The sequence below is a fragment of the Coturnix japonica genome, chromosome 3, assembly GCF_054131305.1.
Source record: "Coturnix japonica strain WE chromosome 3, WE-NBRP24, whole genome shotgun sequence".
NCBI classification, from domain to species: Eukaryota; Metazoa; Chordata; class Aves; order Galliformes; family Phasianidae; genus Coturnix; species Coturnix japonica.
In genome coordinates, this window is record NC_140665.1 from 5,329,007 (window position 1) to 5,344,896 (window position 15,890).

The window sequence follows — 15,890 nt, forward strand, 5'->3', positions numbered from 1 at the left end:
TTTATGTTTAGTATGATAAATAAAGAACATTTTCCACTACTAAGACCACCCTGCTATGGTAAGCATTTCAAATGTAGGAAAAAAAGAAAATAGGAAAAAGCTGGCTAAAATGGATGACTTAAGGTTTGAAAGTATTATGATTATTTAGTTTTTCTTCAGTGGAAACAGATGTGAACGTAAAGTTTCAAAGCCGCCTCTCATCAGAATGATACCAGGGTAGGCTTAGATGTCTTTTGATATGTGTCACTCTACCCAAATGCTGTTAAAATACCTGTCTCTTGACACCTTGAATTCGAAGCTGGGTTTTTAGAAGCAGTCAAACAAGTCTGAGAGCTTATGGCAAGTGGAATGACTGGAGTTTGATGTTGCTGCAAACATTAATGGAATATTGCTATTTTCACCTGTCTGTGTTTACCCTGGTGGCATGTATGAGTGCTTCACAATGGTAGAAATTGGGTATCGCGTTGCTGTTTCATTCTGGCAGGGGAACTTTGACCCTAAATCACATTTCAGTACCAGAAAGTCTCTTCAGTCTCTCCTGTCCTGTCCTACTCTTCCATCACTACACTGCCATATGGTAAGGAATTAGTGCTAAATAGTTTTTAGAATGAATTTTACGTAGTTGTGTGTAAATCATTATTTCCCATGTCCCACTTGTGTGAAAGGACCAACCTGGAAAGGCAAGAAATCGCAGGCTGCTCTATCTGCTCTGCAAAACCACTTTCTTCAGATTTTCTTCCTGAAAAACCATCAGTGGTGCCAACTTTTTCCCACAGCAACCAGTGGGGCACCTGACAAGTGAAACTGTCATGCCACAATGCCAGTGCTAGTATATGAGAAGACCGGAATGTGCAGGACTCCCAGAGGTAAGTCATGCGTCTGGTGTCAGTTTGGATTTGGAGAAACTATTTAAGAAAATCACAGCTGGACAGAGCTGAGTGTGAAAAGTATGAATATTTCGGTTTTCACAAGGATTTAAAAGAAGACTTGCGCTTGATTCCTGTACAAATTAATTCAAGGAGGATCAGATGCTCTAGTGATATGAATCTGCCAATAAGGTGTCTAATTTGTGTTGGCTAGTTTGTCTGGCCTGTAATGTTTACTGTGTAGATTGCAAGTAACAAAGTAAAGGCTGATTAATCACTCCATTTAAAATGTCACCAAGTTAAAGGATAGAGAAATGCAAATGTAAACGTGCAATTTGGACCGCAGCCCCAGGCCACCAGTTTTTCCCACCTTCTTATATATTCTTCAGTGTGATCCAGAGTGCAATAAATGATCACAACCTAAGGCGAGACTAAGAGGCATCTTTTAATAATATCATCACCTATGATCATTAAGTCGGGCTATTTCTCTTCAGAAGTTTTCAATAGAAGTTGACAAGCACATTGAAATTATTGTCCATTTTCAAGATCTCCGAACTGCATCCCTGTAAAGTTTTCCTCAGGCTATAGAATTTTCCATTAATTTTACTTTCAAAATATTGACTCTTGTGAAAGAGTCATCTCCGGGGCTGGTCGTTTTCAAGGTGCCTCATGGATTTGTGCACGTGGGCTTCATGTCAGCAAAGTCCTTAAGCTAAATCTTAACTTTTGTTTTGGGACTATTTATACATTAAAGGCAATAATTATTTGTACCTTGCTGAACTGGGGCCATTGTTCATGCCCTCCTCCCTAAAGCTATGCTTCCATATAAGTCATCAGACCATTTGGCTCATATCCTTGCTTCTCTTAGGTGTTCAACAGAGTTTTGATGAAGTTTTACTCTTTGTGTGCTCCACATTTTACCCTAACTTGACTTAGCACTGCACTGTGCCCTCCCTGTGCCCATCACCCACCGATGTGTGGCTGTGCTCAGGGCAAGGCCAGGCCGAGCCACTCAATGAGGCAGAGCTGCCGCCATGATGGCGGGAAGGGGGGTGGCAGCAGGATGGGCTACAGGTGGGGGTGGCAGCAGGAAGGACCACAGTGCTCATCCAGTTCCAACCCCCTGCTATGTGCAAGGTCGCCAACCAACAGACCAGGATGCCCAGAGCCACATCCAGCCTGGCCTTGAATGCCTGCAGGGATGGAGCATCTACAGCCTCCTTGGGCAACCTGTTCCAGTGCATCACCACACTCTGGGTGAAAAACTTCCTCCTAATATCCGATCTAAACCTCCTCTGTCTCAGTTTTAAAACCATTCCCCCTTGTCCTATCTATGAAAGTTGATGCAGAATACAAAGAACAGGCTGATGGAGCTGTGGCCTACAAATGATTTTTATAAACACAGAAGCTTCCATTCCACCCTGTACACTTGTGATTAAATCAGTAAAAGATCTTGTCCAACTGGACAAAAATACCAGATCATGAGAGAAATTGGTCTTTTGCTTCTAAAGAGCTTTTTAAAGTGGTTTTAAAGCTTGTTTAGCTTTAAGGGAGAAAAGGGAGAAGGACTTGTAAAGTGATGGCATCAATATTTGATGAAATGGAGACAAGGGCTTGGAGTAGTGCATTTAGCTTTACGTCTCACCTGCATAAAAAGCTTTAGCAGCAAAAAAATCAGGCAGTATGGGAAGCCCTATTGGCTGCTTTTGTTTTTGTTTTTGTTTTGTTTTCTTGGTGTCCGTGTCCCCCCTCCCATTTTCTTTGTAGTTTAATTTGCTTTATAATTGCTGTTTTTCTCCAGTGTGGAGCTGACAGCTGAAGTGTCAGCTTCCTGCAGCACTGCTCTTGTGCTCATGCAGTTTCAGCCGCGTTCTTCTTGTTGCTTTTAGGAAATTGGCCTGTTTCTTCAATTTTTCAGCCTCTACAAACGTTGTCAAAATCCTCGGTAGTTTCTTTTGATAGTTCCTTCTATCCTCATGTAACAATTTTGCCCAAATGGCTTGTTCTCATTCTTTGTTTCTTTCATTCATTCTTTGTTTCATTCTTTCTCATTCATTTTCAATTATTTCCTTTCTGTTTTCCTGCTTTACAGACAGTTTAGAAGAATGTCTTGGGAAGATTTGCAGAAAAAGGAAAAGCCTTTATTTTTTGAAAAGAGGTAGTTATCTCATCATCTTCTGATCTAGCAAAGTGGAACACGAGTTCTTTGATCTTCTTATGTATTTGGAACCTCTGAGCCTCCAGAGGTCTCATATGCAACATCTTTTGGGGCATCCTTGTAGTTTTTTATCATCATCCCTGTATTTTTTTTTTTCCATTATAATTAACTTTTGCCATGAGCCTTTCTTCAAACAACATGTTTGAGAAAAAGGAACCTTTTAGCCTAATGATACCTCTTTGTTTAGGTCAGAAGGTTTTTAGTTGACTCTGTCTTTTGTTACCACCTTTGTGAACAGTGTTATTTCCTCCACCTTAACCTGCTTTAATGTTGCCTTGAGACAAATGTTTCCTCTGTGGCAATTTGTTTTCCTCAAGAAGGATCAGAGATCACCGACTGAGATGAGGTTACAGTTGTGATCTGCTAATAATCAATGTTCATGCTTGTTGGTATTTTCAGTTACATCTGAAATCAGAATCTCAAAAATGTGGAGAAAAGATTGTGTGATTTGGGAAATGCCAGTGTGTTCTCAGTGCTTCTGTATCACAGCTGTCTTTTATTCCTGTACATAGATAACTAGGTGGTGCATGAGTTGGAATTAACTCCTTTTCATGGTGGAAATGACCATAATCATAATGAGAGCCTGAAGAACTCACAGAATCACAGAATCGTAGGGGTTGAAAGGGACCTCCAGAGATCATCGAGTCCAACATCCCTGTCAAAGCAGGTTCCCTACACCAGGTTGCACAGGTAGGCATCCAGGCAGGTCTTGAATATCACCACAGAAGGAGACTCCACAACCGCCTTGGGCAGCCTGTTCCAATGCTCCACCACCATCTCTGTAAAGAAGTTCGGGTCCCATGAATTTATGAACATTGGTGTTGCCTAGGCGCTCATGGACCACCTCTTCCCTGACTGAAGGGAAGTCTTCCATTCCCCAGACCCTCTCACTATCCTCCAGGGTCTGAGATTTGTGAGGGAGAGCTTTTCCACTGCAGACAGATGAAACAATCTCCTAACATCTCAATTATGTTGCAGACTCTGACTTTGGCTGTTGTTAGTAGTGTTAGGGTGTTGCTAGGAAAAGCAATGAGGAATTTAGGTATGAAAAAACATTGCAAGAATATTAAGAATGCAACAACAAGAAGAAACCCAGTGTGCTTGTTCTAAGCTTATGTATATTAGAATTTCTTTTAACTTGTGGTAACAATAATATTAGCATAGTGTTATCTGCTTTACTGAGTGGAGCCAGGATTGCTCCAGAGTAGCAAGCACAGCAGCAAGTGAGAGTGGACTTGATGATCTTCAAGGTCTTTTCCAACCTGGGTAATTCTATGATTCTTTTATTCCTTCCTGTTCTTGGAGCCCACTGAAAACACTGGAAATCAGCAGTGGCAGGGAGGTAGAGCCAAGGCAGAAGGGACAAAGAGTTCAGCTAGTGCCACTTGGGCACCTCAAGAGCTGAGCCTGGTGCTGCTTCCCCCGGTTCTCCTGCTGGGATCCGGTCACTTGAAATGCTGCTTTTGCTTTGCCGTGGCTTCATCCTGCTGAAGCTTCACTTCCTACCACTTGAACTCAAATCAGGGCAGAGGAGCTGCTCCAGTGTTTGTCTGTGGGTTTGCAAATACATTCTGTTACTCTGTGGTCTGCAGACCTGCCCATGGCAGGGGGGTTGGAGCTATATAATCTTTAGGGCACCATCCAACCTAAGCCATTCAATGATTCTAGTTTCTTTGCTCAATCTCTTTTTAGAGTAAATGATGTTTTAGTTCCAGTAGTTTTGGAGATTAAATGTATGTGTTGTGCTGGTCCCTTTTCATTCCCTCAGTGTAATTTGTTTACTGTCCTGTTACATATTACCAAATGATGGGGAAAAAAGTAACTCAAGTATCCCCTTGCTTTCATATTTCCTCTCTGTTCTTCCAACATTATGCTGCTCTAAACCCCTTGTGTTCACCTTCACATAGAATTGCACCTTCAAGGATCATTTTACACTCTGGTTGGTCTCCAGGAAACCTAAATTTTTCATTCCTTTATTATTAAAGCTATGCTTGTAACTGAAACTGAACTCTCATCCCTTTTCAAATTAACCCCTTGGTGCAAAATGTCAAGGATTTTCCAATTCTATCAAATGGAAGTTAGTGAAGCCAGCAACCTATTGACACCAAGGGGTTAACCCATTAGCCACGATTTAATGTCCTCGGCTTTAATCTACAGACTCACAAATAGTGCTGTGACTTCCTAACCCCACTGCAAACATGTCCCAGAACTCATACTATTAGGTCTTCTCTTTGTGGATGGACTTGGGAGAAAACCAAACAATGTCACAGCTGGAAATGAAAACACATAAAGGGCCTGGAAGTGGAAAGCAGATGTCATTAGAAAAGAAATATATATATATATATATGTCTCATGTTAATGGTCCTCAGGGAAAAAACAACTCTTCATTACAATAAATGTAAGGGGAAGAATACTCTCAGGATGTGTTTATCCTCAGTTGTTTGCTGTGCCATTCCCTCTGCCTTTCCCTCAAGTAATCTTCTGGGCTATTGCTGGGGGTGGCATCATGATGCTTTCAGGGAAACCTCGCTGTTGGAACCATGGCACCAAACAGAGATTTCTGCAAGGAGACACAAGAATCTTGGGATGCTCAGGGGCTGGGAGAGAGAGGTCAAGCTGCCTGGGAAGCAGGCACTTGATGAGGGCGCTGTGGGTGAGAAGAGCAGAGCACTGGGACCTGCAGGGCTTTTCCCTGTGTGTATCTCTCCGTGCTCTCCTTGTGCTGGTGCTGGGATGCTGTTGCACCCTGACACACGTGACGATGTGTATGAGCCTGCTGGGACCAGCACAGCTGCTATTCTTGGTAGGGACACGTGGATGCTCTGGGACCCAGTTGTGGAGGAGGCCCCAAGGCAGCCCGCTGTCTGCTCCCCACGCTGGAGCTGTTGGCAGATGGTTCTCATGTTTGAGAAACCAAAGCCAAGCACATGGGATACCCAGGAGAGCCCCTCCTCGCCAGCTCTCAGCTCAGGTTGTGCCGATAGCCAGGGAGCAAGAGAAGAGCTTCCCAGCTGACTCCACCACCACATGCTCCTTTCTGCAGCATGCAGGATGGGAGTGGGAGCTGTGGGCAGATGGCAGGGAGGACCCAGGAGTGTAGGACAAGCACGGTTCCCCAGCTTCCCATTAGTGCTGCGTGGGTACAAACAGCACTCGCAGCATCTTTTTTTCTGAGCACATAGGAGTTAGTTTAAAAAGCAAAAGGCGAATGCAGGCAGATGAGCAAGGGAGTGTAAGTAACGGGGTGTGCAGAGCCTGGTAACTCTTTGGCTATTCGGGTTTTTGGAGGAGTGGGCTCCAGAAGGATTTACATTTGTTGTGTTGTTTCTTAGTGAAATGCTGATCGCAAGCAATTGTAGCTGGAGACAGGCAGTTTCATTCTGTGTTGGTCAGAATACACTCTTTCCCTCTTACCATCACCTGGTATTACTTCTGCAGTCGAACTGATAGGCCATCTCCATTGCAATGCCTATAAGAGGTATTTGCTCAAGCAAAGCGCATGCCCAGTAACACTAATGCTGTGAAAATACTAAATTAGGATATTAGTTATTAAATTCTACTACGCAAGTTACCATTTATATCATTATAAATCTGTCTTTACTGAGGGCCTGCTTTTATGGTGATGATCCTAGTATTTACATAAAAATTGCAGCACACAAAGTAAATTATGTATTTCAAGCTGCAATTTTTGCTGAGGATTTGCACACGGAGAATAAATAATTTCTCCTTCTTAAGCAACAGTAATCACAAGTAATGTGCAGAAACATTCATAACCGTGGTCTCACATGAAAGATACGTTTATTTTTCCCTGTAACCTGCTGTAATTACAGTGTACATCAGTTCCATCGGAGGTAGATACACCAGGTTTTTCCCCCCTCTTTTCCTCATACAATTTTAATGACCGCTCCTGCTTAGAATACAAGGTTTTAAATTAAAAAATTAAAAATTTAGGAGTAGATTGTTTCCCTGACAACAGCAACATTTAATTCCCCCCTGTGCCATTTGTAAATAAATACATACAGTTGCTGATACCGGTGAGATAATGTGCCTGGGGCTAATTGAGCCATTACAAATATTTTGAGCCTGAGTTTGATAATGCAGGTCGTGGTGCTTAAATATACATGAACTGAACTGATTTAACCTCCTTGCTTCTCACCGGTGTATTGACAAAACCCTTTGCAACGGGGCTGTATGGACATGGATGTGTAAGGAGAGCAGGCTTGGCTTAGGAACTAGCTCCAGTGCTGCTCCCAGTGCAGGGTGAGCTGTGCCTGCAGGTGGGTTTGTTCACAACTGGAGTGTGACCTCGGTGGCTGTGCGGAGCAGCCGCACTGTGCTGCATGTCCTGCTCTGGTCCCCAGGTAGACAGAGGCACAGCCCTGCAAAGTGCTGGGCAGAGACCGGCTGCGCTTCTGGCACTGTGAGCTAAAGCCTCATTAAGATAGGGAAAGATGGGAAAATGCCAACTTCTTTGGCCAAATTCTCACATCTTGCCCTGTGTCTGTATGAGAAATTACTTAATTTTACCAGCTCTCTATTGGCAAGACATTCGGCTTGCCCTGAAATCAGCTCTCGGCCCTGTCCTACCCAGCCTTGAGCCTCACCTCTAATGCACAACCTCTTTTAACGCCCTTGTGAGCATTGCTTTTATGCTCAGGACTGCTCTCTAGTCTCTAAAGAGCTTTGGCCAGCCTCTGTGCTGCCGTGCCTCTCAAAGCAGGGTGCAGCTGCAGATGGGGAAGGAGTAGTGCACTTCTCAGCCCCTCTGATCCTGGCTGGGAAGAGAAGTGTCTGCAGGGCTCTGGCTCAGCAACCTCACTCTCTGTGAATTCATATTGCATCCCTGCAGCAATGGTTGGGCTGGCTACTAATTGAGCAAAATGCTCATGGAACAGGTTCTCTGAGATTTCTTTTTCCTGCTTGTCATGTTTTTTCATAGCTAATTAAGGAGGTGCTGGACCAAGTGAAAATGTACTGATGCACAGTTAGATCTAGCCCTGACTCCATTAGGAAACCTATGAGACCAAACTGTGGTCACCTGCTTTTCCACGTGCTGCAGCTCATCTTCCCTAAAGCTTATAAATAGCATCCAAAGGCTGCAACCAGCCCAGCATACCCCAGTTTGCTCCAGGAGCTGGACCAGTTGGTTGTCTCCTAGTGCCTTTACCATTGCCATTGGGGCTGGATCACATCCTCAGCCCACGAATCTTGATGGGTTCAGCTGAAGCTGGCAGTGCCTCTGTGTTTTATAGAGTCTGAGGCACTCGCTGTGGGGAAATATAATCCTGAAAGCAGCGTATTTTAGGGGATGCAATTTCAGCAGAGAAGAGCAGTGCTCCTGCAGGGCTCTTAGCTGGGAAATGTGCTGCCACAAGTCACCTAATAAAGCTTGGGGCAAGATGCCGTGATGATGTACTGTGATGGAAGGGGAGAAAAGCAGACATAAAGGGAGAAGAAATAATGAGAGAGAAGAGGCTTGAACCACACCGTCATGGTTTGAGACACCCTAAAAGGTTTATTTTGTTGTGAGCAACAGGGTCGGACATTCTGTATCTGACTGGAAGAACCTTGTGCTGTCCCATTACAGCAAACTATTTGCAGCTTGTGTTAATGCGCTGAAATAATGTCACACACAGTCAGCCTCGGTCTGCACTTGTAATTAATGTAAGCGCAATTAATCTGAGCAGAGATGACACCTTTTGTCAGCACCGGGTAATCTGTTCTAGCAAAAGTAAAGCTGAGCAAGCAGTTGAAAGGGAAATCATTAGCAATATTCCTCTGTGATGGCAAAGTTTGTCTTCACACCTTGTTACTTCCATAGATAGATGAGCTAAACGCAAAGGGGAAAAAAATAACCACACAACTGAAAAGCCCTTCGTGAGCAGCCGGAGCTGTTCTTGCTGGTTGAAGGGAAAGCTTTCCTTTGTGCATGTTGGTATTTCTTCATCGAGGTGCTTTGATGGCCCCTGAGGGGTTTAGCTCATCTCACAATCAACGTGGAAATTAAGGGTAGCATGCAATTTGTAAGACAATCATACTGTTTGAACAAAGAATGGCTACAAGTGCTTTTGCTCAGATTTACCACATTTAGGCAAGTTTATATCCCTGACTTCTTTTCAGAGCTTGTGTCAGAAATACAGTCCCCACTTGAGCACCGTGCATGATGTGGTGCTGGGCTGCTTCCCATGGCCTGGCCAACCAGCGCTGCCCGCAGCTGCCTGGGGAGCTCTGCAAAAATGTCAATTAGCAATAAAAGTTCTGCAAACAAGCGTAATGCCATCTCCTTATACCTCCCCTGCTGCTGCTCGCAGTCTCACAGTAATGTCCAGAGCTGAAAAATGGATGCTGTGGGCTTCTGTGGCTGCTGCCTCTCGGTCTCTGTAAGCTCAGGGTTATGTTTTACTGGACACATTGTCCCCTGGAATTTTGGATGTCAAATTGAAAATAGAGGATGTTAGCCACTGGTGTCCCTTCTTAAGGGATGTTTTGCAGATTGGAGTGCCTGCTGTTTACATCTAATTCCATTTGGACTTAAATAGCTTTGCTTTTGGTTCCTGTCTGTGCTTTTCTCACAGGTGACCTGGGGATGTCTTAGCTCCTGGCTGTCATCCACGCAGCTCAGAAGGTATTGTTTTCATAGGTATTGTTTTCTGTTTCTCTCTGCAGTTCTGATCTGTTTACCTTTCACTGCAGTTCCATTGATTTTAAAAAGGAAAAGCCCACACATCTGAGCAGTGTCTCTGGGTAATCAGTTACTTATCTAGGGTGCTGCATAAATTACCTTACCTAAATTACCTACGGAGAAGCTTTCTGAAGCAAAAATCCCTCCCCTGGTTAACCTGAAGGGAATCTACCATAGCTTTGCCCTTTATGTGCAGGGTGGAAGGAGAAGCCAAGCATTCCTAGCCATGCACCATCACTGTGCGGGTCCTGAGGCAGCTGTGTGTAATGAACCACCTGGAAAGAGGAGGCACATGTAACGAACACATTGGTGACAGCTGTGTTAGGGGAGGAGCTAATTAACAAAGCAGTTAAATGAGGGACCCACAAATTTGCCCCTGCAGTTTGTGTAGGCCTTGAATGAGTTCAGGAGCTCATCTGAGATGGTTTCCCGTATAGGCTTTATGTCTTCTGCAGGTCAGTCAGATGGGTGCAAGTCCTGTTGCGCAGAGGATGTGTGGAGACTGGAAAGGTGAGCAATGACTGGTACTAAAAGAGCTCTGTTTGCTGTATGGAAAAGAATTGTTTTTATGTGCTGTAATGTCTAGGTGGAATTTGGATATTATGGCTAGGGAGGGCAGTCTGCAAAAGCATGTTTTGTTGTTGAGGGAGAGAGAAAGCGCATGTGTTAAACCTTCCTTCCATTAGGCAAGTGTTTGGGGATAGATGTCCTGATATTTCCACACAGCACTTATAAGGCTGCCTTGAGTCTTCATGCAGCCTTCTTGCCCAGACCTGGTGCATCTCTTAACCCAAAGAAAGCCTATGTGAGCTTTTTGTGTGCTTTCTACAGTTGATTGCAGTGCAGATCTGGAGCATATATCAATTCTTTGGATGGAGGCGCTTCTTCTCTTTTCAGATAGACTTACGTAGCCAGTGTGCTTCAAGAGATGATGAGTGCTGTGGGCACACCTGTGTGTTTGACTTGGCTCAACCCATTTGTTCTCTTAATCCTTTGTTATCCAAGGGGCAACCTTGAAGTGCTGCTTCTCAGCAAGCCACATTCACCCCTTATCTCTGAAATATGCACAAGGCTGGTTTCCTGCAGGACTTGCCTTTTATTATTATTAGTTTCCTTAAATGTGTAGTATTTCAAAATTGCTTTTTGATTAGACTGGGATCACAAGAAGTTGAATCTGTCGTGACCCAAAGGTGTTGAAGGGTTTCTCTTAAGCCAGGCAAGATGGGCTCAGCTGCAGAAGGCCTTCAGGTGCTCCACGTAAAGGAATAATAATGGCTGTTTTCATTAATAGAAGTGCAGACCATAGCTTATGCGCTCCTAATCCTGTAGTAATTAAATGACTGGAAAGAAGGGTGATTCATACCAACCCTCGCAGAGCTCAAAGGATTCCTTTTCTGTACGTTTGAATATAGCTCTGAGAATGAATCTGGTTTGTTATATCTTGTAAATAATTCACTACGTTCTTGTTAATAAAGTAGTTTCATCCCACTGGGGAGGGAAAAGACAATTGATATATTTGGTTATCATGGTGTGCCACACAAGCCTAAGATTGACTAGAGAACATTCAAAGAGAAAGATACAATGTCTTTCCAAAGAGCTTTTGGGTTAGAAGCAGTTCAAAGTGAGAGGCTTTGACTGTAAATGGTGATGCAGCCGTGTTGGTTTTTAGTGGTGTGAGCTCCTGCTGTGTGTCTTGTGGTACTGGGGGGTGGTGCTACAAAACCCCTCGGCTCTGGGGATTCTCCAGTTTCGTGGAAATATCAGCTTTCATCAGAAAAGCATTTTCTTTTCTTTAGTCCTCATGGCTGTAGAAAAAATGGTCACAAACGTGACCCTGCAGGCTCAGAACCCCAACTGAAGGAACTCAAGTTGACTGGAAATTTGTCTTGTGATTAATATTGGAGCTGACTCGCCAATTTATACTACTTGAAAGGCTGACTTAAATAACCTGTAGCATTTATATACTACCCTTCAGATGTGGATTGAAAAGCCCTTTCAGATGTGGAACTCTGTCCCTTGCGATATACCTGTGATAGATTGTTACTGTGAATTTCAGCTAATTCACTCATTTTTCTATGGTGATTTTTCTTAATTCTCCCTGACTGTTCAGTGAGTGATTGGCTGTATGTATGTGTTGCTCTCTCTGGAATCTGTAGAAGCCTGCAAAAATCCAGTGATTTCACCACAAAATTATTTGGCTGGGGAATTCACCTGCCTGGAAATTAATCTGGGGCAGGGTGTGTGTACAGAGAAGAACTGACAACTGAGAGGTGATACTAAGATAAGTGAGCAAGGAAATCCCCATAGGCAGCGGTGTTGCTGCAGAAAAGCAGAACAACTCCACATATTCCCTGGATGAATTAGCTCACAGGTCTTGGAGAACAAACCCAGCTTACAAGCAAAACACTCACTTTTCCTCTGCTAGGTCCTGGGAAAAATCTCTTCTTGACTGATTTCAAGCTGCTCAGAGGTAAATGTGTGTGTGTGAATATGTTATTTGTAAGGCTAATTTTGGGAAATTCTGGTGGTAGAGAGCAGAGGGGTGACATGGAATACAGGAGCATCCTAGTGTTGGTTGTGAGTTTTCTTTGTGCATGGAGGTAAGCAGTGAGCTCCACAACTGGAGGACTCTTAAAGGACCAGTGTCTGCAAAACCAAGCGGTTTTGATGAAAAGCTCTGCATTTCTTGAGCTGACTTGACTTGTTAACAGCAGTTTGCAGCTCCTTTGTTGTGCCTCAGCATTAGGAAGGAAAACACTTAGAGCAAAGCTCTTCCATAGTCTGAACTTAATGAAATTGCATACACAATCTTGTGTTCCTGTGTAGACTCTGGAGAGGCCTTCATATGTGTCTTTGTGCTTTAATAACACCCTCTACTCAAGGCTGGGCTCATAAGCACAAGCTGGTTGGCCCAGGAGGGCTCACAAGTGAGCAAACCCAACCTTGCAGCTAATCCTACAGCCAGGATCTTGTAGTGTTTAATCACATAGCCCTCCTTTCTCAGCATAACGTTCCACTCAGAGATAACTTACAGGGCAGACATACTCACAGCAGCAGTAAAAGCTAAGCAGTACACCCCTAAAATACCACTGCCCTATAGTAAATGCAGCACCAGTTGCTCATGCAGCAATCTGTGCATCTCTGGCTCTGCTGTAAATATTTTTCCTACTGCAATTTGAGAGGAAATGTCCCTCCTGCACAGGCATGGTGTGGTGACGGGTCAGTCACTCACACTGTGTAAATCCCTCACCAAAATCTTGTCACAGAATTACAGAATCACCAAATCATTTCAGTTGGAAGGGACCCTTAGAGGTCTTTGCCATGAGCAGGGACCCCTACAGCTCCATCAGTGCTCAGATGGCTTAACTTGACTTTTCTGATAGCTGTGTGTGTAGAAGCTTTTCTTATGGTTCTTTGCACCCCTTGCCAAGTCTGGTTCCAGTTGGGCATTGATCAACTCTTGCTTTCCATCATCTTGTTACCAACTCTTGCACTAAGTAAATGTCTCAGTAAACCCCAAATGCATGGCTTGATTCTTGCAATATCAAGCTTCGTTCCATTTCAATTTTTCACAGCTCTTCAAGTTTTTCCCATTCAGTGCAATGATCCTCCACTGTATTAATGAAGTCTCTGATTTTGCAGTGTGTATCTTGCTTCTCTTCAGATACCACCTCTGCTTAGCAAACCTTGTTGCCTCCAGCTGTCCCTCAGGTGTCCCAAATGCTGGGGGATTTATGCAGCGATGCTCCAAGCATATATTTGAGAAACATGAGGTACTCTTATTGGGTTTTGGACTATGCTTAGGATGAACTTAATCTCAGAGCTCATAAAAAAATAATGCGAGTTCTCAATATTCAGTTAAAAAAACACCAAAAAAAAAAAAAAAACACCAAACAAAAACAAGACAAAATGTAATGGCTCTATGTTTAAATACGGTACTTACCTTGCCAGCACATGATTTACATCAGTGCCTGTATGCAAGCATGACTTTTAATAATCATGCATGCAAAAAAAAGTTGTTTGCAGAGGTTTTCCAGTCCACTTTGCAACTAAATATGAACCCTATCTTTAACTGGCTGTGTCCTCATGTCCACCTGGCAAACTATCCAGATTATGTTTTGGGGAGGGAAGATATTTAATTCATATGTGAGTGTAATTAAAGCAGATTGTCTGCAAAATCAACTCAGGAGAGTGCTCTGCTGACTGCCTCTGTGCTGCAAACCTGGATAAAAGGATGAGGCAGAGCTGGGGGGAGCCAGGCAGCCCTCCCTTTATCTGCTGAGATTAAGCCATGATTTGACCACACATTAGATATGAACAATATCACTGACTGGATCAGATTAAAGAAAACAGCACAGGGAGTAGCACAGCTGCAGAAAAGACAGGAGCAGGAGAGTTTTGAAGGCTGGTGTTATTCTCCTAGAGAGTGAATGGGATGAGATGAAAGGATCAGATCAGTGAGCAGATGAAGCACGGAAGTTGATGAAATCCTCAGAATTTGGAAGGTTTACCCAAGCATCTTACAGTGCAGCAGGTTTTCCTCAGTGGGACTCTGTGAATGAAAGTGTGATTGACACAGCAGCCAAGCCCTTCCTCTAACAGCAATGTTAGAAGGGTGTGGAAAATAAGCCATGCTGATGCTTGGGAATCCCATGCAAATTACTTTGAGGCAAGCAAGGGGAAAGGGATCTGTCTTTGAAGGCAGTGTGAACACCAAATCAGTGTTATTAACTGTGGGGGTGGTAAAAGGCTTTGCTGTCCTGCAAACCTCCACAGTCAGCTTATTGTACCACCCCTGAAACCCAGAGGTCTATAGGGAAAGGCTAACACATGCCATTTCATATTTCCTAATGACTGGTACAGAAGCCTGACTTAGGCTTACTGAGTCCTTTTGAGTCTGTTCTTTGCCCTGCGAACAGAAGCCAAGATTTTTCATGGTTCTGCTGCTGGTATTGCTAACCTCCAGGGATGTAACTGTGTCCTGGATCCATGTAACGAGGCTGTAAATCACTGCAGCAGTGTTCGCACTATCTAGGTCTGAAACCAAGGAGATGCTTATGTTTTTCCCTATCCTCTTTTAATCAGCTAGAATTTCCTTGGATTTTTATTATTTTTTTTTTAATTTCTTGGATGGTCTAATTGTTACTGTCTGTACATTTAACTCGGAAATAATGCTTTGGAATTAGCATCTGGAGGTTTAACTGCACTTTGACAAGGAGGCCATTAACATGCACAGCAAGGAATCCAGCGTGGGGGCTGATAAAAATCAGAAGTGGGATTGCTCAGAGGGGGAGGCTTAATTAGCCTCTGAGGTTTCTCTTTGTAATTCTTACAGCATTAGAGATCTGCTCCAGGAGTTTGTCATGAGCTACAAAGTCATTCAAGAGCTTAAGGGTTTGACCCAAATTTTATCGCTGGTGCACCTTAAAGACGTTCAGTGTTAAGTGCAGGAAAGCCTAGAAGCTGAAGATGTATCTCACAAGATGAAGACCCAGCTCTGTAAAACTCTCTGATCAGAATCCCCTCCTCTGCAGAAAAATCCAAGTGTTCGGCTTAGGACAGGTACCTCTGAAATTGGGCTGTGCTGTGCTGCATAGCTGAGTCTGGTATGGCAGAATCCAGGAAAATAAGACTAAAAGCTGATTTCCCGAATTAACGTGTTGAAGGGGATTTAACTGGAGGCTGCAGATGAAAGGCCGAATTTGTTTAGTCGCTGTCTCCTGGGAAATTAGCAGAGTCTTTGAGGAATGCTGTAAACCTCCAGGCAGGAGCTCGCTGTCTCTCTGGACACATGTGGCAAATCAGCTTTTTATAGTTTTATGTTGTGCCTAAGAATCCAAATAGGAGAAAATCGTGTTTGTAAGAACATAGCGCTTCCCTGGAGCACATGGACAGCAGAGCTTGTGGGGCACTGAGTGTCAGCCTGCAGGCTGGAGAAGGGCTGATACTTCAAGCCATGTGAAGCCCTGTGTGAGCTGAGAAGCCAGCTTGTGCCAACTGCTTGGTGGGGAAGGAGCTTTCATGCCTTTGCCTGTTATCCTTGAGAGGCATTGCCCTGCCACCTGCAGACTTACCAAGCCCTTATTCATGCTCTGATCATGCAGAGCACCCAAAGCCCTTTTCA